A 24,232-nucleotide genomic window follows, 5' to 3' on the forward strand; every position below is an offset into this window, starting at 1 on the left:
GATTACAGTACGAATTAACACACTAATACACGCTTTAATTAAAAAAAAATTATATTCGCTTAAATTAATAATCTAAAGAAATAATGTTATGAACTAGAGTAATAATTTACGGAGCATTATTTCAATTAATATATTACGAAACTATAATTAAAATACAATTAATTAATATTTACTGCCGATTGCTGCAGACTAATGTTTACAGTAAGTGAAATACGCTAACATTTGGAAAGTGTAAGAGTCATTATAATTGTACAGTGGATTCCAGATAATAGGACCACAGATTATTCGGAGCAGTCGTTTAATTGGAGCATTTTTGTTAAAACAGATACATATTGGTTTAATTCATGTAAAATAACGCCGGTTTAACGGTATAAAATGCCGCTTATAAGACCCACTACCTCGTTCGTTTCTTTTATTTCTAAAAATCACAATTTTATTTGTGATTTAAATCGCTTGACTGTTGTTGAATGTTTTGTTGAGGGAGGTAACTTTCTTCTTTCACCGGTTTGCACAGCACGTAGTGCGCGGCGATACAGATGACATTATGCACTTATGACGAAGCAAATGTTTTTATTTTCTTCATGGCGAGTCCGTTGTTTATTTTGTATGCTGCTGTTCTTGTTTTTCCGTAATTATTTTTAATCATGGGTCTCTCTGTTACATCGCGTTATTTGGCTCAAATAAACCAGTGGATCGAATTACTGCGCTTTATAGTCCGAATATGTCTGGCAGTGTGACAAATGAAAAGGATTTTTTTCAAAAAGTTCAAACAAGTAAGAGATATTAAAGTATTTTTTTTATTTTACTATTCATAAATAGCAATCATTACTGTATTTTGTACCTCTATTTTGTTCATTCATCAATGGTTTTTTTTTTTTTTAATTATGTAAGATTACAAAAAACTATTCAGTAATGCATTGTACCAGGACATTAGTTCTTTTCAAATGTAACAGTCCTGGTTTTATATGTGGCTGTGTAAGGTAATAGGATAGTAAATAATTAATTGTATTTTATTAGACACGTATTGTACGGTAGAGTATTTTCATTTTTATTATGTTGTAATTTATAATAGTGTTCATATAATCTTAATATTAGAAATAAAATTGAGAATAGTAAATTCCTAATTCGAGTTCATCGCCTAATAGGGCCAGCCGTTTCATAGGGTTATTATGGATTTAAAAAAAAAAAAATAAATCAACATATATTTAATTTAGGAATATTAAGATGACAAATCAAAATAGTGAGTAATGGATTATGAGACAATATAATTAATATAATTTTTAAATAAAAACCAGCATTCATAAGATTAAGTAATATTATGAATATTTTATTTAATAATTTATTGAACAAATTGTGACAAAAATATATGAAAAGGAAATAAATATGTCAAAAAGAAATTAGAAAAACAATGCGATATGCGATACGGCACAAATTTTTACGGAACGAAAATCCAAGGTCAAACAGTTCAGCATCTAGAGTAAATCCGTATAAAAACTAACTCACAGTAGGAAACCTCAGAACGGGCCAATATGCGCCGTAACGGATAGTAGATAATTACCATAAGGCGTCATAGTTGACCGTACAGCAAGTTGGTTAAGTTTCCTGTTTTATCCACCTCAGCGAACGTGTAAATGTAGCATATTTTATAATAATTAATGAATAGAACATTAGAGTAAACCTACTAACATATTGTTTTATACCTGTCATTTAAATGTTTAACATCCTCATTTTCAAAAAGAAAGTACAGTAGAGGCAAAATTCTTTCAAATCGGTGGGTATTAGGAGGTATTTGCTAAGAAATGATAAATATAATCTAAGCAAACATAACCTACGCTCGCAAAACTTGATTATTAACTGCAATGTTTTGATTATTTAAATAATAAATTCAGTAATTATTTAAATTATTGCAATTATTGATTATAATTTATTTATTTATATAAATAAATAATTAATATATAATATTTATATTTTAATATATATATATATATATATATATATATATTTATATTTTAATATATATATATATATATATATATATATATATATATTTATTAATATAATTTATTTATTATTTAAATAATTACTATTAATTAGTCGAGGTTAGCGAGCGTAGATTAAGTTCGGTTAGATTATATTTATAATTATAAGCAATATTGTTTAATATATTTTACACATTAAAATTATAATTAGGAATATGTTTAAAATGACTATAAATCAGCATGTTACTGTGTTTTCTCTAATGCATTATATTTTTATTGAGTTGTAGGGTTACTACAGTATATCTCCAATGTTTTATTCATAAACTTATTATAAAACACGTTATATTAAGTAAATTTTATGTGAAAAAGTGCGAAAAAAGTGGATAAAACGAAAAGTATCCGACTTTGTAAACGAATTCTTAAAACAATATTGTTGTATATAAATTTATTATCTCTTCCAACCTGGGGAGCTGACTTATTAATTGATTTATTGTTTTAAACTTTTCTTCTTTTTTTTATTAGAATATGCCCGCAAATTTTTATTAATGTAAAACTATACAGGGTTTTTAACTTTAGATGTCCTGTTTTTATTAAAAATTTAATGTAAAAGTTTCGTAACTACTTTTTATACTATTTTTCAGTTTTTTTAGTATATTTTCTGTTTAAAAAAATGAATATTTTATTAATATTTTTTATTATAAAAATCGCACTTTTAGTTGATCTCATTTTAAACTGTTGTAAAAGTTCTTAATATGAAAATTAATTTGTCTAGTTTACTTTTTATGGAGCATTCATCTACTGCTTCTGGGCAAGATAGCACGGAAAAATTTCTTTCCTGTCGTTAGATGTTTACATTTCCGTTTACGGTATAGCGGGATATTAAGCTTTCATTTAATCGGCCTTTTTCTGGTGATTAATCGATTTCGATTATACGTAATTTATGAAATGCAATAAATTATGATTAATGAACGTTATAAGTGCGCGATTGTACTCTTGTACGTGTATAACTAACTTTCGAGTTCTTAGCGGTTTTAATGAAATTATTTTTTCGTTTACGGTTTTTTTTCCATCCTGTTGTTAACTGAAATTATGAAGCATGTATCTTCCGCAATTATTACTCTGAAAAGACTATTTGTTAGCACAAAAAATGAAATTCTATTTTTACTAAAAACTGAAACAAAAATGGTGATGCTGTTCCATCATCGGAACATTTAAGTAATAGAGAGCAATTACATAACCGAAAACCTCTGTTCTAAACACATCATAATATTGAATTGTCATGTAATTTCTTGATAATATTATGTGAAGTTTAAATTGGTGTAACTCTTCAAAGACAGGCGGCATTTTCTTTCGTAACTCGTATACTAACAGATAAATAGTAAATTTTATCTCGCTGCAAACATAGTAAAATGAGAATGATATCCTACGAATGGTTGACACACCCTGCGTGACGTAGTGTATGTGAGGACATGCATAATTCACGTACCGTCGTATTCTAATAAATAATTGTTATTTTTTTTATTGGCATCATAGCTCTAGAGCTATGCTGCAAGAAGGAAAATATGGTAATCATTCAAAAAAAAAAAATGGGTCAGGGATCCCAAAAAACAAAAAGGTGGAGGGGGCAGCTAATGTTCGTACGTTGGCTTCTTTGAAGTTTAATAACTTTTGGTGGATAAATCGATTTTTATAAAATTTTGTAAATTATATGGGACAATATTTTGGTAAAAATTTGGGGTCAATGTCACCAGGGAGGGTAGATAGTTTATTGGGATCAATTTTCTAAAAATTTTGCAAACAAAACCTCGCTTTATTAAGGTCAGTACAAGTGAACATGCTTATCTACCATTAAAAAAAAAAAAAACATTTTTCCTCTAAAAGATTTTCCCCCTTCCCAATTATATATTTTTATTTATTTAATTTTTTAACGATTTTTTTTCTTCATAAGCATAATAGTAGGGCAAGTGACAAAAAAAAATTGGGGAATGTCAAAGTTTAAAAATATCATTTCTGTAAAACGTTGTTTAGTTTATTTAAAAACTATTAAAAGTTTAGATTTATTGTTCTATTATTTAAACTTTTAATAATAATATTATTAAATAATAAATTGTATTGATATTAATGTTAAAACATATGTTATATAGATTATTAATTATTATGAAATAAAGTTTCATCGGGTAATTCATCAGCACTACCAAGAAGAAATCTTTATTCGTTATACATTTGCAGTGGAACGTATTTTAGTTTATTCCATTTAACATAGTAAACGTACAAAAATCTAAAAATTTCTTGGAAGTAGGGAGCAGAAAAAATAATTTTTGGCGATTTTTTGAATTTTTAAAACTCTTTTTAGCTTATTTAAACATGCAATGAAAGTTTCACAATAAAATTTCATCATAAATTACCCCTACCCCAAAAAAGGAAACTTTTCAATTTTTTACATGTATCATTATTTTTCCACTATTTAAAAGTAAATAACTAATGCTAGGAAAGTATAACAACTTTTTAGTTATCAGTGTTGTTTTTCTTTTTCTCGTTCGCTGCTCTTGAGACTATCAGTATCCTCCGAATACAAAATTTTTTTACGTTCTTTAAAACTATATTTTTGTAATTTTTTTTAAATTAATTCATAATTTTTTTTTCATCCCTTAAACCCTTGGAATAATGAATTACTCAGCTTCTACTACTGTGAAATGATGTTTTCACCATTTTGGCATGGAACTATCACGGAGGAAATAGAAATCTTCTATATATATAAAACTGAATGTTTGTTTGTCCCGTATGAATTCCTATACCATTCATCTTATTGCGATAAACTTTGGTGAGTTGTGCGCACGCCAGCGAAGATTTCTGAATTAGTTTGGACCCGCTAGGTGACGCTGGAGTTGAGATATTTAGAAAAATTGTATTTATGGACCGATTTTGCTCATAAATATATATATATATATATATTGAGCAAAGTCGGTAGTATTATTAGTCACGTGAAAAGAAAAACATTTTTGCAAAAACTATACTCGCTAGGTGGCGCCGGTGTCGAGATATTTACGAAACAAACAAACTTTCCTCTTCTAAATATGTAAAAGGCAATGTTTGTTTGTGTGTCCACTATAGACTGAAAAACTACTGGAACGATTTACTCGCGGGTTTTTGTGAAAAATGGTCCGCGTTGTCCTGAGAAGGTTTACACCTATTGAAATCCTCGATCTGACTAGTAGAAAGAAAGTTAGAGGCACTTTTAACCGACCACTTTGTTTAGAGAGTAGTTTGAATTAAATCTGATAGATAGTGCTGTTTCGACAATTGGATTTATATACATTCTGACTTTTATAAAGTGATAGGTTAAATTTTGTGACGTTCGTAATGTTTTTATTTGTTTCTTAATGTTCAGTATTAATTGTTATGATTTTGCAGCCATATCTCTTTTGTTAAAAAATTATTTTCCACCGACTACTGTGTTTAGAAAGTGGTTTGAATTAAATCCTATAGGTACTGCTGTTGTTTTCCCAATTGGATTTATTTACATTCTGACTTTTATAACGGTGAAAGGTTAAATTTTGTGCAGTTCCGTAATGTTCAGTTTTTTAATGTTTTATCAAACTTTCAATTGTGTTCATTTAATCTATATATATATATATATACTGAAATCTAGCGATAGTGAAGCATTGCCGGGTCTGCCAGTAATATTATAATTAAATTTTTTGTTATCGGATTAGTTAATTTTACTTTTCACACTAATGTTATCAGTCACACTCCTCATGGTTGTAAACTTTTCTTCAAAGTACAAAGTTATAAACCAGTTAAGTTAAGATAATTTCCTCCTGCTTAAGGGTTTATGAAATTTTAATTACAAATTAAAATATCGGTAAATAATTGAATGATTTTATTTCCGTATAAAATGGATTATTAATAATCCGTTATAAAAATTTATTTAAAATAAAATTAGTAGATTATTTAATTATTTTCTTTTACTTTCAACCGTTAACCATCCACTTTTTTATGTCTTCTTACTTTAAAAGAGCTACTTTTGTACTTTCTTGTTAGCCCTCCGATCTTTCTACTCCCAATTGATTATAATGCATTATTTCCCTTGAAAGTCGCTCAACCTTTTTTCAAGTATAATGAAGTATTTTACTTTATTGTTCCGTGTGTTCAGTTGTATACTCAGTGAAGTGCTTTCATTTTCATTTCCATCCATCATTGTTCAATATAAAACGTAACATTCTTTCATACTTCATACGTTTTCTTTTATTCCGAGTTTTTTTAATTTTTCTTTTTTGTTTTACAACATACAAGTTTCATTGCTTGCTTCTTGAAGTATAGATGTGATTTTTTTTTGTATTCCCTTTTGTGTTTACAAATTAATTTGTAATGAATATTTGGTTTTATTTAATTAAAAATGTAATTATTAAAATGTGTTGAAATGTTATTTTATAAAAGAGCCGAAAAATGACACATAGATTTTATATCTAGGGAATTATCTATATTTCACAACGTTTTTAGTTCATGACTTCAGAATTAGTATTGTGCAGGCTATAAAGTTATTGTGGTTATCACATTTTGTTTCTGTGTTTATACTTCTTAACTTTCATAGCTTCATTATTTTATACCTAGTTGACGCGTTTCGTATCCACTCCATTGTCAGAACTTATTCCACTGATGTTTTAAATTTCCTTTAAGCTTTATATACCGTTTAGTCAACTCCCCTCCCTGTGGTTGACGTCATGCCTTACCTAGCCTTCTTCTCGTTTAATTGTTATACATATCTTTTAATTTTATTCATCTATTTCCTGTTTTTAATAAATTTAGGTAATTGAAAAGGACATCCCCTTGATTATTGATCTGTTCATTTATGATCGTTTTTAATTTAAAGATTTTTGGATTTTCTAAAATGTTATTTTTTCTTCTATTAACACATTTGTGAATTAATTACGTCGATTCTTCCATTTCTATTGGAGTATGTCCTTCTTTTATTAAATTCGTTGCATAGTTAGAATCGTCTTTTTGATTTTTCAAAGATCTCATGTGTTAGTTATATCATAATTTTAATTTTCTTCCCGTTTGTCCAATGTATGTTGCATGGCATTTACATTTTATTTTGTATGTACCATTACTGTTTGTTGTATATACCATACCAATTCTATGTCGCTATTAAAATCTTTTTTAGTGTATTATTTGTATTTATAACCATTTTTATATTTATTAAATTTTTTTTTAATTTTGTATATTTCTTTCCCAGTAAACGTAAACTTGTTTGATGCAGCTCTCCAAGATTCCCTATCTAGTGCTAGTCGTTTCATTTCAGTATGCATCCTACATCCCTAACAATTTGTTTTACATATTCCAAACGTGGCCTGCCTACACAATTTTTACCTTCTACCTGTCCTTCCAATATTAAAGCGACTATTCCAGGATGCTTTAGTATGTGGCTGTAGTATAAGTCTGTCTCTTCTTTTAACTATATTTTTCCAAATGCATCTTTCTTCATCTATTTGCCGCAATACCTCTTCATTTGTCACTTTATCCACCCATCTGATTTTTAACATTCTCATATAGCACCACATTTCAAAAGCTTCTAATGTTTTCTTCTCAGATACTCCGATCGTCCAAGTTTCACTTCCATATAAAGCGACACTCCAAACATACACTTTCAAAAATCTTTTCCTGACATTTAAATTAATTTTTGATGTAAACAAATTATATTTCTTACTGAAGGCTCGTTTAGCTTGTGCTATTCGGCATTTTATATCGCTCCTGCTTCGTCCATCTTTAGTAATTCTACTTCCCAAATAACAAAATTCTTCTACCTCCATAATCTTTTCTCCTCCTATTTTCACATTCAGTGGTCCATCTTTGTTATTTCTACTACATTTCATTACTTTTGTTTTGTTCTTGTTTATTTTCATGCGATAGTTCTTGCGTAGGACTTCATCTATGCCGTTCAATGTTTCTTCTAAATCCTTTTTACTCTCGGCTAGAATTACTATATCATCAGCAAATTGTACCATCTTTATCTTTTCACCTTGTACTGTTACTCCGAATCTATATTGTTCCTTAACATCATTAACTGCTAGTTCCATGTAAAGATTAAAAAGTAACGGAGATAGGGAACATCCTTGTCGGACACCCTTTCTTATTACGGCTTGTTTCTTATGTTCTTTAATTGTTACTGTTGCTGTTTGGTTCCTGTGCATGTTAGCAATTATTCTTCTATCTCTGTATTTGAACCCTTTTTTTTTTAAAATGCTGAACATTTTATTCCAGTCTACGTTATCGAATGCCTTTTCTAGGTCTATAAACGCCAAGTATGCTGGAAACAGATAAATAAAATTAAAAGTAAGTATAACCATTAACAACAAGTAAACAAGAAGGCCAGATAAGGATTGACGTCAAATGTAGGGAGGGGAGTTGACTGAACAGTATATAAAGATTAAAGGAAATTTAAAACATCGGTGCAATGTGTTTTGACCATGAAGTGACTGCCGAAACGCGTCAAATAGAGATAAAATAATGAAGCTAACTATTTCTCGAATTTTTATTTTATTGTGCGTCTTATTTCTTCTTATGGCTCAGATATTTATAAAAAGCATCTTTGTATGTAAAACACTAGTCAGAGTTGATTTCCCTTAGATTAATGATGTTAATTTTACAAATTTCCTGATGTAAATTGAATAAATTTTTCCCCTTGTAATTTGATAGGTTTTAATATTAATATGAGCTACATATTTTGGTGAGAAAAGAAAGCAATGAAAATTATTTCATTTTACAGTTTTCCTAGTAATCCTCATATAGTGCGCTTGTTGTTAAATGGCTATGCCATTTTCGGGAAAGACTTGTGAATCTTGAGAGACTGCCTTCAGTTGTGAAATTTAGGTTCATTACTTTTGAGTTAATTATTAAATTCATTGAAACTTGATTGGTTCTAAAATAAATAAAATCATTTATCCTACTGAACTATATACATAAAACAACAAATTCATATAAAAATTAGTCCGGAAACAGTACGTGTTTGAGTAAAAGCTTGTGAAAAATTTCGCCGTGATTTGTGTTTCTAGTGTAAAATGAAGCCATACTGAAATTCGTGGAACTTAAATTAAAAGCTAACTTTGGTGGGTTTCATAGGATTTTTTATCTTAAAAATGTAATAAAACAGGTCCAGAATAATTTATTTAGTAATCTTTGAGAAAATTACTATCAAGACAAATTACTTTTATATTTATAGCAAAACATATTTTTGTGGTTTGATATCATATAACTTTGTTTAGTTAAAAGTTAAATACAAAATTTTCTAACAAAATATGTTGATAATAAAATTATGAGAAAATCTATGTCGGAAACGTCAACTGAACATGAAGAAGATTTTTAAAAATTGAAATTTATTAATACCATGAAGTCCAAAACGTGGCAAAAAATTATGTATTGTTATGTTCAGTACATACATTTTTTTCAGAAGTAAATTATTGCAAATTTTGTTGTTAAATGTTATTTGTTTATTAGGAATCTTGCAAAGTTCTGTATCAAACCTAAAAGATTGTATTTTACAATCATTTTATAAAAAATTAGTGAATGTACTATTCCATGACCTGTTTTATTAAATTTTTCTGATCATAAACATTATGAAACCAATCAAATTTTAGCCCTTATTTTAAATTTAAAGAATTCCAGTAGGCTTCATTTTTCACTTTGAACAGAAATCAGAACGAAATTTTTCGCAAGTTATAACCGGGAAACGAAGAATTTTCGGACCCGTTTTTATAACGTTTAATCGTTTATTTTCACTTGTAGAGCATGTCCTGAAATTATTTCCATTTCTTCACGGGATTCTTATGTGTTTCTTATGCTAATGATGTGGTGGGGAAGTAACGAATAGTTCATCGAAAGAGTTAAAATTACTAAAATCGTTACTGGGATAAATTTTAACTAATAATGATGAAAGTGATATCGTCGTGTGTACAAAAAAGAAATAATACCGTTAAAGATTTATGAAAAAGATCTTTTATAAGAAGATTTGAATTTTATTTAATCATGGGAAATAGAGTTAAAAAACAATCCTTTTTTACAAACAAGATTTATAAAAACTTTTTACTCATCAAACTTATCTGCGTGAAATGTTTCTTATTATTACTATTCTCCGAATAAGATTATGGATGGGAAAGTACCCTTATCGGTGGGTTATAAGGTAATAAAGAGAAACCGTTTCTCTAAACGTAAGGAGGATTCAATCGATTTTTTAAACTTTTTAATGCAATTACATGTATGGTTTTTTTTTTAAATCAAGCGAGTTTTAGATAAAGAAGCTTTTCTAACCTTTATACTCGTATTAAATGTAAACGCTTTGACTTCTAGTATCTCAAAAATGTGTGCATTTTACGTGTTTATTGGTATGTTTTATAACATATTACAATATTAAATTTCTGATGTTTTTCTCGGGTTTAAAATCATTCTAAAATGTTTCTTTTAATTAAAGTATAAATGAGGATGACAAGAGTGTAATTTTTTAATGGTAATTTTTAAATGGTACGGTAAGAGCAGATATCATTACTTCCGCTCAAAAAACAAAAATTTGGTTAATATAAATAAAAATGGTTTTTAACAAAACGAACTGATATCAGAAAAGGTAAGACACTATATTTCTATTATCAAAATCTGTTATTATTTTAGAATTTTGTTTTAAAATAAATATATCTAATAGACAATAGATGTACAATAATAGATAATAAACAATGTTTAAGCGTTCCATATAATAAGCAATAAATTAAAAATTTTATTACAAAACTCTTACCGGCCCGATTTTATTTATATATGTAATACATATCACATTTACAGAAGAAATATATTTCTTATGATTATTCGTTGTTTAGTAAATGAAATCGGGCCGGTAAGAGTTTTGTAACAAATTTTTCTCTATTTTCAATAGATATACATCTATTGTCTATTTAATGTGACATTTTTTTAAACAAAATTCTAAATTAAAAACCGATTTTGATAATAGAAATGTAGTGTCTTAGCTTTTTACTTCCTTGTACGAAGTAAAGGAAGAGTTGTGATCGCGAAAAATCTTTATTTTCACATTTCAACGGAAATATCCATTTTGACCATCCCTGAATCCATTGTGACTAGTTTCGGTGTGACGTCTGTACGTACGCTCGTACGTATGTATTTCGCATAACTCAAAAACGATTAGCCGTAGTATGTTGAAATTTTGGATTTAGGACTGTTGTAACATCTAGTTGTGCACCTCCCCTTTTGAGTGCTAATGAACTATTTGGATCTTACAAGAGAAGGCACATCGGTTCGAATCAGGCTTCATCTCCATTTTTTTAATTTAATTTTTTTAACTTTTTTTTAATTTAAATATATTGATTTTATAATTATTAACCTGTGATTGTAAAAAAAATTACAATAAATAATAAAAAAATATATGTAAAAAAATCGAGGTTATTAGTGAAATAAAATTTTTTGTACTTTTAAAAATGTGTATATATAATTTATTAAGCATTATTACATTTATGTGTATGCAATAGACTTTGTTGAAACATCTGATTATTTAATATTAATAGAAAATTATAATTTATAATAGCATTGTTTTTGGATTTTCTAGTTTAATTATATTTAATTCTGGAATCTCTGCTTAATTTTATCTATATTAAAATTAACTACAGGGTGATTGAAAAATAGACCCTCACAAGAACAACATATACACTAAGGCACACGTGCCCGATCTTTAATAAAAGGCAAAAAATTCTTATCTTTTAGTTCATTACTCCTCTGGTATTGCCTGACAATATTCTCCTTAAGTCGGAGTTGATCATCATTTCGTTTGTTTTATGTCGCCAATCGTTTAATCGCTCTTTGATTTGATATTCTTCTGATCTTAATGTGTTTGCATGTTCTCTAGTTTTCAAATTTGTCTTTCTCTATATTATCATCCTCTTAATCTTTTTATTCTTTCTTTGATTTTACTATCTTCTCCCTCTTTTTTATCATCCTCTATTAATGTTTTTTGTTCTATTTTTGTTTGCAACATTTCCTTCATTTTTATTCTTTCTTTGTTAACATTTTCTTCCTCTTTATATTTATCATCTTCTCTTAATATTTTTAGTGTTTCTTTGGTTTACCATTTTCTTCGTATTTATATTAATCATTTCTTAATTTTTTTTATTCTTCCCTTGTTTTTAACATTTTCATCTCCTTCATATTCATCTTCTGGTCGTGCTTTTGAGATATACTTCTTCATGTTATCTTTTTATTTCCTGTATGATTATTTCTTTTTAATTTTTTATTATTCACCAAATAATCCAGTAATAAAAACTGAATGTTTTACACCGTAAGCTCGAAATTAACATTTGTAACCAGTATACATGAGTTCACTAAACGTAATAGTTTAATTATTATTAACTTTTATTTATACGACACACCAGAAATCTAAAACTTTTGTAAATCAGCAACTCACGAAGATACAAATAATACTGATCTAGTAACACGAGTAATAAAGGGACTTTTACTCTATCCTAATATTTCATGCAATATTGTTGAATTAATAATTGCATAAATATTTGATGTTAATGAAAACTAAATATATCAGTAATTGTGATACTGTCCACTTTATTAAAGAATTGGAGTATTATATCTCACTTTCAAATGAAATAAGTTTAAAGGAAGTGCTGCAAAAAATGTGTATATATAATTTAATAGGCGTACAAGGAATTCATGTGATGCCCACATCAGACTGTTTGATATCCGTCTTAATTTAAAAAAAAGAAAACAGTTTTATTTATATACGGAAATTTTTGTTTTTTGGGCGGAAGAAATAATATCTGCGAGACTCTTACTGTATGGTTTACAATTTCATTGTAATTTTTTTTGGATGTCACTGCGTTTTGTTAATTATTCTTTTATTTTTTATTTATTTTTTTATGAATTACTGATTTTTGTCTTATGGATTTATCATTAAAAGTTGTTGCCTTTCTAGAATAAACAAATATAAATTTTTATTTTAATTTCTCGGCTAATTTTTTTGTTGATAGTCATGTCATTCACTTCATAGCATATATTTCCTTTTTTAATCAAACTAGTATAATGATCTTCACGAATCAAAGATGTGTGGTGTATTATTGCACTTATTACTTTGTAAGTGTAACCCTTTATTTTTATCGTATCCGTGGACACTTTTTTTATTAGTATTAAATGAATTTTTTTTTTATTTCTCCATCAAATAGTTCTAATTGTGGAATAAAAATTTTACCAATCGAATTTATTTCTGTTTTATGTAACAAATCTTTGTTGTTACATTTGCATCTACTGTTCGTGTTTTTGTGTTTTATTAGCAGCTATAATCTTTTGTAATACTTTTATTTTTATTTTTTTTTAATGAAGTGATAGGAAGTTAAAAAAATTGTTTTATCTTCAGTACTTTCATTTACAGAAGAGCATTTACTATTAAAACAAACTGTAGTGTATTTTCTTCTAAATTTTATTATTTCAAGTCCATTACCAAGTTTTTGTACGCTACCTAGTACTATCAAATACTGCTAACTATCGGTGCAATTCGTAAACACACCTTTTTGAGGAAAAAGTGACATATTCGATTCCCGCGGTTCATCAAATGGAAGAAAAAACGTTTCTAACAAAATTCGAGATACTTTTTTAAAGTATTCTTTATTGCTAATCTAATTGAACTGAAATACAATGTTTTCATGTTTATTTTTTAATCTTTTTTTCCATTTTCATTTCACGTTTAGGTTAGGTCATGATTAGAATTGTAAACACGGTTTGTTTACTTTGCCGTGCCGTCCAGTTCTGCGGACTCTTACCGGCGAAGTTCTAACGAACTTTGTGATAATAAATTTCAATTTTTTTTCATTGACAGTGGTTGAATATTAAGTTCTATTCAAACTCTGAGGAATTCCAGCATCATCGTTTCCAGCTTTTTTTATGACTAAAATAAAAGTATTGGTTTAGGATATTAATCGTTGCATTCATTTATCGTAGTATGTGTCAAAATTTGCGGGAGAAAAATTAATGAAATTTTTAATTTTGTTTCGCTAATTACATAAATTACTTGCATCGCAAATAATGCAAATGCCGTCTGCGTTCCCATACAGGTAGGAAATGTTCCTGTATCTTGTTAACATCACCTGCTGCGGTTCACGAGGAAAAAATATATTGACCCAATTATCGAGATCCTGTTTTAACTCTCAATGAAAGAAAAGAATACGGAATTTTCAATCGTAATTGTTCGTGAAAAGTTTATTTAGTACCAAAAGTAAGACCTAGTTGTTTTATGCAATATGTTTTCGTCCTCAATCAGCTGATGAACACGAGGTTTCTCACTTTTCATTTTTAGCATCACTCACCATTTCCAGACTGTCTTTCAACCATACCTCGAACTTACATTTTTCGCGACATTTTTAATTATATTTTTGCTTCTGTTGTTACTGCTGTACTGCATCTTGGCTTTCTCAGAAATTTAATAAACATTTTATCTTATATTATTTTTCAATACAGTAATTTTTATAGTTTTCTTGTTGGATATTTTATCTACAAAAAAAGTAATCGACACAAAAAGTTCGACAGGAATATTCATGCACCTCCTTGATCGGTAAAATGTCTGAAGAAATAGGGCTTACGCAATTGCTATTATAATTAGGGTATTTTTAGTTCCAAATAAACTTTTCACAATCAATTACGATTGTAAATCGTGTGATTTTTTTCATCGTAGAGCTTAATAATAGTAAAGATTGATGGCCAGTAAGCACTACTGACAGGATGGCACTTTATGTATACGAGGTCTGTAAATAAAGTAATGAGACTGGTTCAGAAAACCTTTTTATTGACAATCAAATTACACATGGACTCTATCATCTTCGAAATAGTTCCCTTGAGAAACCACGCAACACTTCGAACGGTTTTACCACTCTTTATAGCAGTGTTGGAACTCAGAAACCGGAATATCCCTCTGATGGTCGGTTACATTGTTTTTATGTTTTATACTGTTCCAGAATGGTGTCCTTTGAGGTGTTTTTTTAAACTCGGAAACAGTAAAAAAGTCGCAGGAACTCAAGTCAGGTGAATAAGGTGGTTGAAGAACTACAGGAATGTCTTTCTTTGCCAAAAACTCATTAATTGAGAGTGCAGTGTGACAAGGTGCATTGTCATGATCCAGTTGTCCTGGTTGGCAGGCTTTCAAGAATTTCTCGATAAACGTTTTGATTTACTGTTTGTCCTGTAAGCAAAAACTCCCTATGAACAATGCCATTACTTCGAAGAAACAAATTAACATGATTTTGATTATTATTTGCTCATTTTTGCTTTTTTGGGACGTGGTGAGTTTGTTGAAGTGTGCCACTCTTTGCTCTGGCCTATTGTTTCTGGGTCATACTCAAATATTCAAAATTCATCACCAGTAACAACATTTTTTTTAGAAAATCATGGTCAGTTTCAATTCGCCCTAGAAGATCGCGGCACACTTTCACCCTGTTATTTTTCATTTCAACAGTGAGTTTTTTAGGACAATTTTGCACAAACTTTTTTCATATCAAATGTGTTTGTCAAAATTTGATGGACTGTGGTTCGGTTCAAATTCAGTTGTTCTGTAATCATTCTGACAATTAATCGCCGGTCGTACCGTATCAAGTCTCTGATTCGCTCAACATTGTTGTCACTTTTTGACGATAACGGTCTTCCAGAGCGTGGACCGTACGCTACTGATTCCCGGCCATCTGAAATGCTTTAAACCATATAAAAACTTGAGGTCAGAGCGTCATCTCCTTACGCCTTTTTCAATTTTTTGAAAAAGTTTCAGTAGCATTGACACCGAGTTTAACAGAAAACATGATTCAGAACTTGCTCATAATTAGTATCATTCATTTTTGTGACGCAAACAAATATTCGTTTCACAAAAAGTTTATTTACGTCTCACGTGGCAAGAATAGACTAAAAATAATAATGCCTAATATAAGTCAGCTGTTCATGTAACCATATGTTTATTAGTAACTTTACAGTGTTGTCACTTTGGTTGCCAAAAATACTAGTCTCATTACTTTATTTATAGAACTTGTAACCGATTCGGCCGGGGCTTCAAACTGTCAACTTCCTAAATTGGAAGATAAGGGACAGACCTCTGAGTTACTACGAAACACTTCATTAAAATTGTTTTGATTTATTATTTATTTTAAGTTTGCTCGGAAGTTGAACTTTTTTAAATCCCGTAATTGTTAAAACGGTGTAAAATTTAATATTATTCTATTGATTATTTATTAGAATTATTAACACTAAATAAGCACGTTACACATGTTCATTCTGTATTATTATTTGAGGCTCTTGATTTTTTTAATTAAAAAATATGCTATATTGAGTAGTACAAAATTATTTTCTTATTTTATTGCTGCAATTATTTCTATTAATTTATTTTTATGATGTAACTTAAAATGTGTAATAAAATGTATGTAAACTAATTTATTTTTAATTTAAAATTTATGAGTATGGTGTTTCTTTTTTCCTTTCTTTTTCAATTGACTATGATATTTTATTTCTTTTTTACTTTTCCACCGTTTTCTAATCTTATTATGTTTCATTTTTATTCAATTTTATTTTACTTTTAATATTACCAGTACTTTACTTTTTCTGCCTATTTAGCGTCCCTTATTTCAACGAAATAAATTAAAATATCGAATATAAGGTTTAAAGCTCAATTTAATTAAATTGTACAACTTTTTATTACGGTAAATATATTTTATTATATTAAAAGTACAATTGAAGAAATGTAGAAAATAAATAAAATTATCTTTGGATTTTATTTCTGTCTCCATATTTTTTTAAGTTCACATTTACACTTCATTTTGTAATTATTTTCGTGTGAATTTGACATACAGCTATAAATGTGGGAGTGAGTTGTGGTCTGATTTTTAAAGTCGTAAGAAAAGTATTTTTAACATTTCTTTTTTTTTTTTTTTTATTTATTGTATGAAGGCTTTTATTAATATACATATGAAACAGTTGGATATTTTTTTTAGATATAACACATGTAATTAAATTTAATTTAGTATTAAATGAAAGTATATTCAGTTCTATTAGGTTTAAACCAAATATATCTCTCCAAGACTATTAAGCCTATTAAAAATAAATTGATAAAAGCAATTTATCTTTTGCTGCCTAAAAATTTCCGCTTTTACGGTAGAAATAGGAAAATATGAAACTAACTAAACGGTTTTTTTGCTATGTTTTTCTCCAATGGCGGCCGACAATATTTTAAAATATAAAATTTTAAAACGAAAATCATACATCCTGACCCCCGTAGGGGAAGGCACACCGCCTTGTGACGATCCCGTTCGCCACCTACTAATCCCGATGGACTTTACCGGAGGTCGTCTTTTGAACCTTCTAAATCTGATACATATCACATCATCAGTTTGGCTTCTGTAAGATGCCACTGATGCACAATTAAGCAAGGGCATTAAAAGTAAAATTAATTATGAAAAAAATTAATAGTATTTACAAAAAATTTTGATAAGCTATAAAAGTATAAAGGCTGTGTTAGGGATAAAATTCAAATTACAATATTTAATTGTAAAACAAAAATTATATATTTGGTTTTATAACAAATTCGAATTAGAGTGTGTCGAATTACGATCGAAAAAGGATCACGTTCTTTGCTGAAGGCAGAAAATCCGTGTAGTTTATTCCTATTTCGTATTAATTTGAACCTTACTACGAAACATTGAAAATATATATATTTTTTTTTATTTTTTACAATAGCTCGACCTTTTATCAGCGGAAATATTTTGCATTTATTTACGAACTTATGATTCATTATAACTACATTAAAATGTCAAGGGATAAAAATGAATGAAAATAGAATTTTATGAAACATTTTTTTTTAAATCTAAAACTTAGATATAAACAGCCTTTTCCGTAACTTATTTTGTGGTTGGTATTTTGTAAATGATCTCATGAAACTAAAATTAATCAATTAAAATTAACACTTTCTCTGACCGTTTTTAGGAATTTTGATCCGGTTTTCATTCTAATTAGACGAGAATTTATAAGATTAAAAAGTAAAATAAATTTTGGTTTCATCTGTTTAGAGTTTCGTAGTAAAATCATTAATTAATTTTATTAATGGGAAAATACACATTGTATCGTAATTCACTTTGTCGGGAAGGGTTAAGTCTCAAAATTAATTTATTCAAGTTTTCTATACGTCTATAAACTTTTTAGAAAGCTCTTTTCTTTCCCGTGTTAATTTATTATTCAATAGAAACTTGATTTATTTGCCATTAACTGTCATCTTCATGTGATATAACACTACCTACACATCTCAGTAAATGTTCTATATATATATATATATATATATATATATATATATATATATATATATATATATATATATATGTGTATATAATAGATTGTATTTTTGTTAATTCAGCGAAATATTTGCATAGAAGCATTTAAACACCGTGATGCCATTATTTTGTTAATTTTTTATGAATATGTATTAATATAAAACAATTTTTTTTTAAATAAATTATGATGCAGTGAATTAATATTTTTATTGCTTTCTTTTAATTACAGCTATTTGTATTTCATTGCGAATTTTTTTTCTTCCAAATTCTTGCAATTTTTTTTCTTTTTGAATAAATAGTTTTCTGCAGTTTTTCATTGATTTATTTCCACGATTATTTCTATCAGCCTAAGTTCTATATAATTTATTATCTGTTATTTTTATTTTTTACATTTACGTCGTTGTTTTCTTTTGCCGTTTTTATAATCCACGCTTTCTTTTACACCTGAATTTATTAACTGAAACAAATAAATATACACGACACGCTTAGACCAAGTTCCTATGCTTGCATATGTAACTTCTATAACAGGTGGAAAAATTATACTTTGCAGATACGGTTACGGTTCATTTAGAACAAAAACAGTAATTTTGTATTCGTAATTAAAATAATGGCGTTCAAGTACACCAAAAAAGAACAAGTTTTTATTTATGCTTGATTGTCTCTTTAAAAAAAAAGGATACTGTTGCCGTCCGTGAAAATTCTACCTGAGATTACATAATTCTCCATTACCGACCTACCGATATTAAAATAAATTGAACGTAAAAAGTGGAAATAGGGAACGCATCGGAAATGCTCCACGATTACGTAGTCCTAGAATCGTTTGCACTTTATAAAGCAATATTTTTCTGATAAATTAGTGAAGAACCCTCAAACGTTAACCAAGAAATGTCCCATCAGGCTGGAAATACCCAGAACAAGTTTAGATTAGTTTATAAAGGAAAGTTTCGTTATCGATAAGAATATTTCTTACACTTCATGAAGTGGTTTTGACAGAAGAATAGAATTTTGTGAGAAATTTATTATTCGTTATGAAGTTCCTCATTTCTTTAACCCAGTGACGTAGTGTGATGAAGCATACTTCAAAATTAACGGCCTAGTAAACCGTCATAGTTTTGTTCTGATGAAAATCCTCGCTTAATTTGCGTAATGGAACTTAATGTACGTAAAATTCATATTTGGTAGTCTTCTGCTATTTGGTACAAATCTTCGAAATCATACTGGCAAAAGATGGACGTTTTAAACTTTCCGTTTGTCGTTTATTATAAATGCAATACTAAAAAAATATTTTTGTTTGATTTTATTTTTACACTCTTGTTGTTGTGGGAGGGAAATTATTTTTAGTATAACCATTTATTTTCTCCAGTAACAACAAGCTGATGCTCACTAAGTTATTTATTAATTATGATGGTGGAAGATGGATTTTTTCTAATATAAAAAGCCTGATCGGGATCCGAACCGAGTGACAGAGACGTTACCTCTACGTTGTATAGAATCAACGTAATAATATCTACCTACAATCCCGTTTTTATATTTACAAGTCAATACTACAAATTCCTCTCTTTTGCAGTTGTTGAAACTTTCTTTTTAATTTATTTATTGATGTGTACAATTTCCATTACTGTCCTGTAACATCATATTTCAAATGTATGTTCTTTGTCAATGTTTCTTTGCCATAAATTGTTATAGTCAGTGAAAAATATCTTAAAGAATTTCTCTCTAACTACGTTTGGTACTTTAAATTTCTTTTTACTTTACTGAAATTCTCTTCATTCTGCTTACATCATCACCAACTTTAGTAATTTTTTCTTCTCAAATAATAAAACTCTTTGACTTCTTTCTTACTCCTTGTCTTATTTTGATTCTCCATATTCTTCCTTTCTTTATTTTTATTTCATTACTTCAGTTTTATTTTTTAAAATTTATTTTTATCCTATTCATTATTACTCCTTTATCCTTTTGTTTACTCTTAGTTTTAAGCAGCTCAAAAATACGTACTTTTTTATGTTTAAACTGCTATGTTTGTATCTGTTTGTAATATAATAAAATAAACTCTTTTTTTTTATTTATAAATTATTTTGTGTTTCTAATCTGTTTTAGGTGAGTCGTTAATTTCAAAAGGTTTCTAAAAAAATGCTATTTACATGGTTAGAAAAATAAAATTTTGGTAAGTTTCTTTCCTGAATTGTTTACTTAATTTTGATGTTTTGTTATAATTGTATGTAAAAAATTGTCCGTACTTCCAAAGTATGTAAATAATTGTGTTTTATTATCGTAAATCTGCACTAAAAGGGGAAAAAATGTGTTACGCTGTAACGGCCGGGGTGGTCCGGCTAGATGGTGGACAGGTTCATCAGTGGAATAAAATTCTACTGAGGAAATAACTAACTTTTTCCTCCCTCACGTAAGGGAAACGATAAATCCTATTCACCGATACAAACCACGTCGACGAAGATCTTATTACTACGCTTACTATTTTCCTTATCCGACCCCGCATATACGCTGCTGCACCATTCCACGTCCCAAAATCTACTTAAATTTACATTTTTCTTCGTTTTACAGAAGTTGGGTCTTTCGCCATCCAAGGAATTTCAAGATTTGGGCGATGTCGGAATACCGTGCAGCTCCCGCAGACTACTCGATATACTTACTACTACGATTACCGTTAACAAATGGACATGTATAGACGTGTAAGAAGTCCTTCAAGGGATACAGTTTAATATTAAACAAAATAACCGCTCAAAAACAAGCAAAACAGCTCAGGTTTTATCAGAGAAAAGAAAACCATTCAATTTCTCTGGTTCAAATATATACACTACAGCAGCATCGGCTTACTATCCTAAATCATAATAACGTAATTATACTGGTTAATCCAATAGCAATATACACTCAAACTTCTCTACCTTGCTATAAATAATAAATTAATTTTATCTGAATATTAGTTGAATAATCAATCAATTTTGTCAAATTACGTGCAACATACAATTAATGCGCCACAACGCGTCGGAACAAAAAACTAACCCTAACTAGTACCATATTGGAGTCAGAATATAGAAGAAAACATAATAGGGTTGTCCTTTGCTTACCTTAGCTCAAAAATTCAACATTTAACGTACACGTACACAGTACACGTATGCACGTGTACACGTACACATGCACGTGTACAGTGTACACGTGCCAAGGCAGTTATCCAAGTGTCGTATTTATGACATACTCCGCTAATGTATTTATATTTGAACATCATAAGTTAATTTGGAAAGGGTACAAATCATATGGTAATAAAATGAGTATTTTTGTTATAATTGTATGTACGAAATTATCCGTATTTCTAAAGTATGGACATTTCCTGCAGTACTTCTAGCGAATTAGTTCTCACTTACGAATGACTGCTTTCAGAGAATCTGGATACCTCTTGCCTCGGTACAAAATCTTCTAAACTGCTTTTGTTAACACTATCTACACCCGGAACGAAAACTATTCACTTAGATAACACCATTCAAACTACACCATATAATTGGTTTTGAACATTTCTATCTGATTCAATCGATGTAACTTACGCTATGAAAAAAACTCTCTCTTGAGCCGGTCAGTCGCCTCTCGCGCTACATACACGGCTGGTGGGCTTCGCGCCGGTTTTCCCCGTCACCAGGAATTTTTCAACCGATGCGAAATGTCAGTTTCCAAGTGCTTATCACATGTTGCACGAGTGCATTGCATCCGTTCTCTGTCTGCTTCGATTTTAACTCATATTAATTAAAGGTATTGTTAATAAATACATTTTTATTCTCGTAAATAGAGATTTATTTCTCTTTGAGTCCATATTATTTATTACAGTGTCTTTATTACTTATAAACAATACTTTTTGTCTACTTTTACGTAATAAATACGAAAGCTTTCATGAAAGTTATCATCATTTGATTGTAATAATTATGAAAATAAAACTGTTAGAATTAATCCTGAAGTGTCAAAATAGAAGTATTTATAATTATAGCTTCAAAATATTTTCATTATCATTTATTAATCGCTTTCAATGAAATTCATTTTTTTAATAGATGTAAGTCTTTTCTAGCTGTTTATGTACTTTTTGTTGGCGTATTCTTTAAAGCGCTGTATTCAAACGTTGACTCCATTCACACAGTTTTTTGTTATCTTGTTAAGATTCGGGGTACCAACTCTCATAATACTTTTCGTCGCTTATGATTTGACCGATGGTTTCATTAAGAATGCTGTAAAACAACCAGAATATTCGATCAAATTTGAGATTGTGACTCGAACCAAGCTAGAACGGTGTAATGCAAGCCAATTAATTGACCTGTTCTCTTCTTTTTTTATGAGAATGATCTTCCGAATTATCTAAAGAATTGTAAGATTTTTGTATATTCAGATGACGTCGCGATGGTTTTGAGTACCACAATTTTTATTAACATTCTAATAATAAAATAATTTACAGTATCGAACCGTTTCTTGATAAATCTAAATATATGATGGAGTTTATAACAAATTCTAAAAGTAATATAGTAGTACATAGTAAGATTTTACTGTTTAAATGGTTATTGCTCACTTAAACTTGATGGTGTAATTTTATTTAACGTCATAATTGACTCATCCCTTAGATTGAGTGATCACGTCGAACAAATAGGAAATAAGAGTACCTTCTACGGTTTATTTACTTCAAACTTTTTTTTGTCTCTGTAAATGTGTTTTACCTTTATATCATTATTGCGCAGAACGTAAGTATCCTGTTTATTTTTTTTTCAGACCGGTTAATTATATATTTTTTTGTTAATGTCTTATCATCAAAAGGTAACTGCTATAATTCTTTCTTATCACTTTATTTTTTGTTTACTTTTTAACCTTAATCACCTTCCTTTAAAATTAAAGTGTATAATAAAACCCATTTATTCGTCGCCTACAATAAATGCAATAGATTTAATTTTCGTAATTTGTATTAAAATATATTGTATGTAATGTAACGTATAAATTATTCGGTGAGAACTGTTACTTGTTAAAAAAACTTCTACGATGAATATAGATTTTTATCAGGAATTCTTTTTTTATCCTAACCATCTCTTCCATAAAAATTCATGAATATCCCAGTACTGTACAAAACCTTGGTGAACAATCTCGTTTCGTGTGCCTAATTCTGTGCTGTCTTGTCCTATGTCGCAGTTGTGGCATTCACCGTTTTGTTGGACTGCATTTAGTTAAAGTATTATAATCGTTTCTTTTATTGATTTTGACCTCTTCGTTCCTAAAATTATAATAATAATTATTTTCTGATATTTTAATGTCTTTAAATTATTGCGTAGTAAATTCAGACTGCATATGAAATATCACTATGAATACCCTCCTGCAAAATAAACAGCTCTTAAAGTTTTTTGGTTACATAGGAAAAATTTAAGTGTGGGGGTATAAATTTGATTTTTTTTTTTTGCTTCAACTCACCATAGAATAACCAGTACAACGTCTAGAATTTTTTATTCCTTGTTCCAAAAAAATTGTAATAGATAATATTAGATAACAGAAAAAATTGCTTACGAAGCTATAAAACACTTGTTTTATAGTTTTTTAGAAGTTGTTTTGTAAGCTGAAAATACTTCTTAGCCTTGATTTTAGAATAAGAATTAAATTAAAAATAATGCAAATAATTATTGCTTTTATCAGTTCCAAAACCGTAAATTTAGTTCAAAAATTAATTTAAACCATTTAAACTTTCAATCCAGATTTCTCCCACCACGATTTAGTGAACGCTTTTTTGTAGGTTGGGTATATATAATTTATCTCAAGAAAGATAATAAAAGGGTAAACATTAAACCAATAAAAATGATATCTTCATCTTGTTCAATTTTACCTTCGTTGATAAACAAAAAAAAATTTTTTTTAATTTTTTTTATTAATACGATTTTGTAGGTAAAT

The 24,232-nt window shown here is 28.7% G+C and overlaps 2 protein-coding genes across 3 annotated transcripts in view; one reads left to right on the plus strand and one right to left on the minus strand.

Annotated features, from left to right (window-relative positions):
• fry (microtubule binding protein furry) overlaps positions 1–24,232 on the plus strand; it is a 789,794-nt gene that overhangs the window by 494,598 nt on the left and 270,964 nt on the right. The window lies entirely within an intron of this gene.
• Positions 1–24,232, minus strand: part of CNMaR (G-protein coupled receptor) — a 397,977-nt gene that overhangs the window by 244,859 nt on the left and 128,886 nt on the right. The window lies entirely within an intron of this gene.

Source organism: Lycorma delicatula, chromosome 8 (genome assembly GCF_047948215.1).
Source record: "Lycorma delicatula isolate Av1 chromosome 8, ASM4794821v1, whole genome shotgun sequence".
Classification (NCBI taxonomy): Eukaryota; Metazoa; Arthropoda; class Insecta; order Hemiptera; family Fulgoridae; genus Lycorma; species Lycorma delicatula.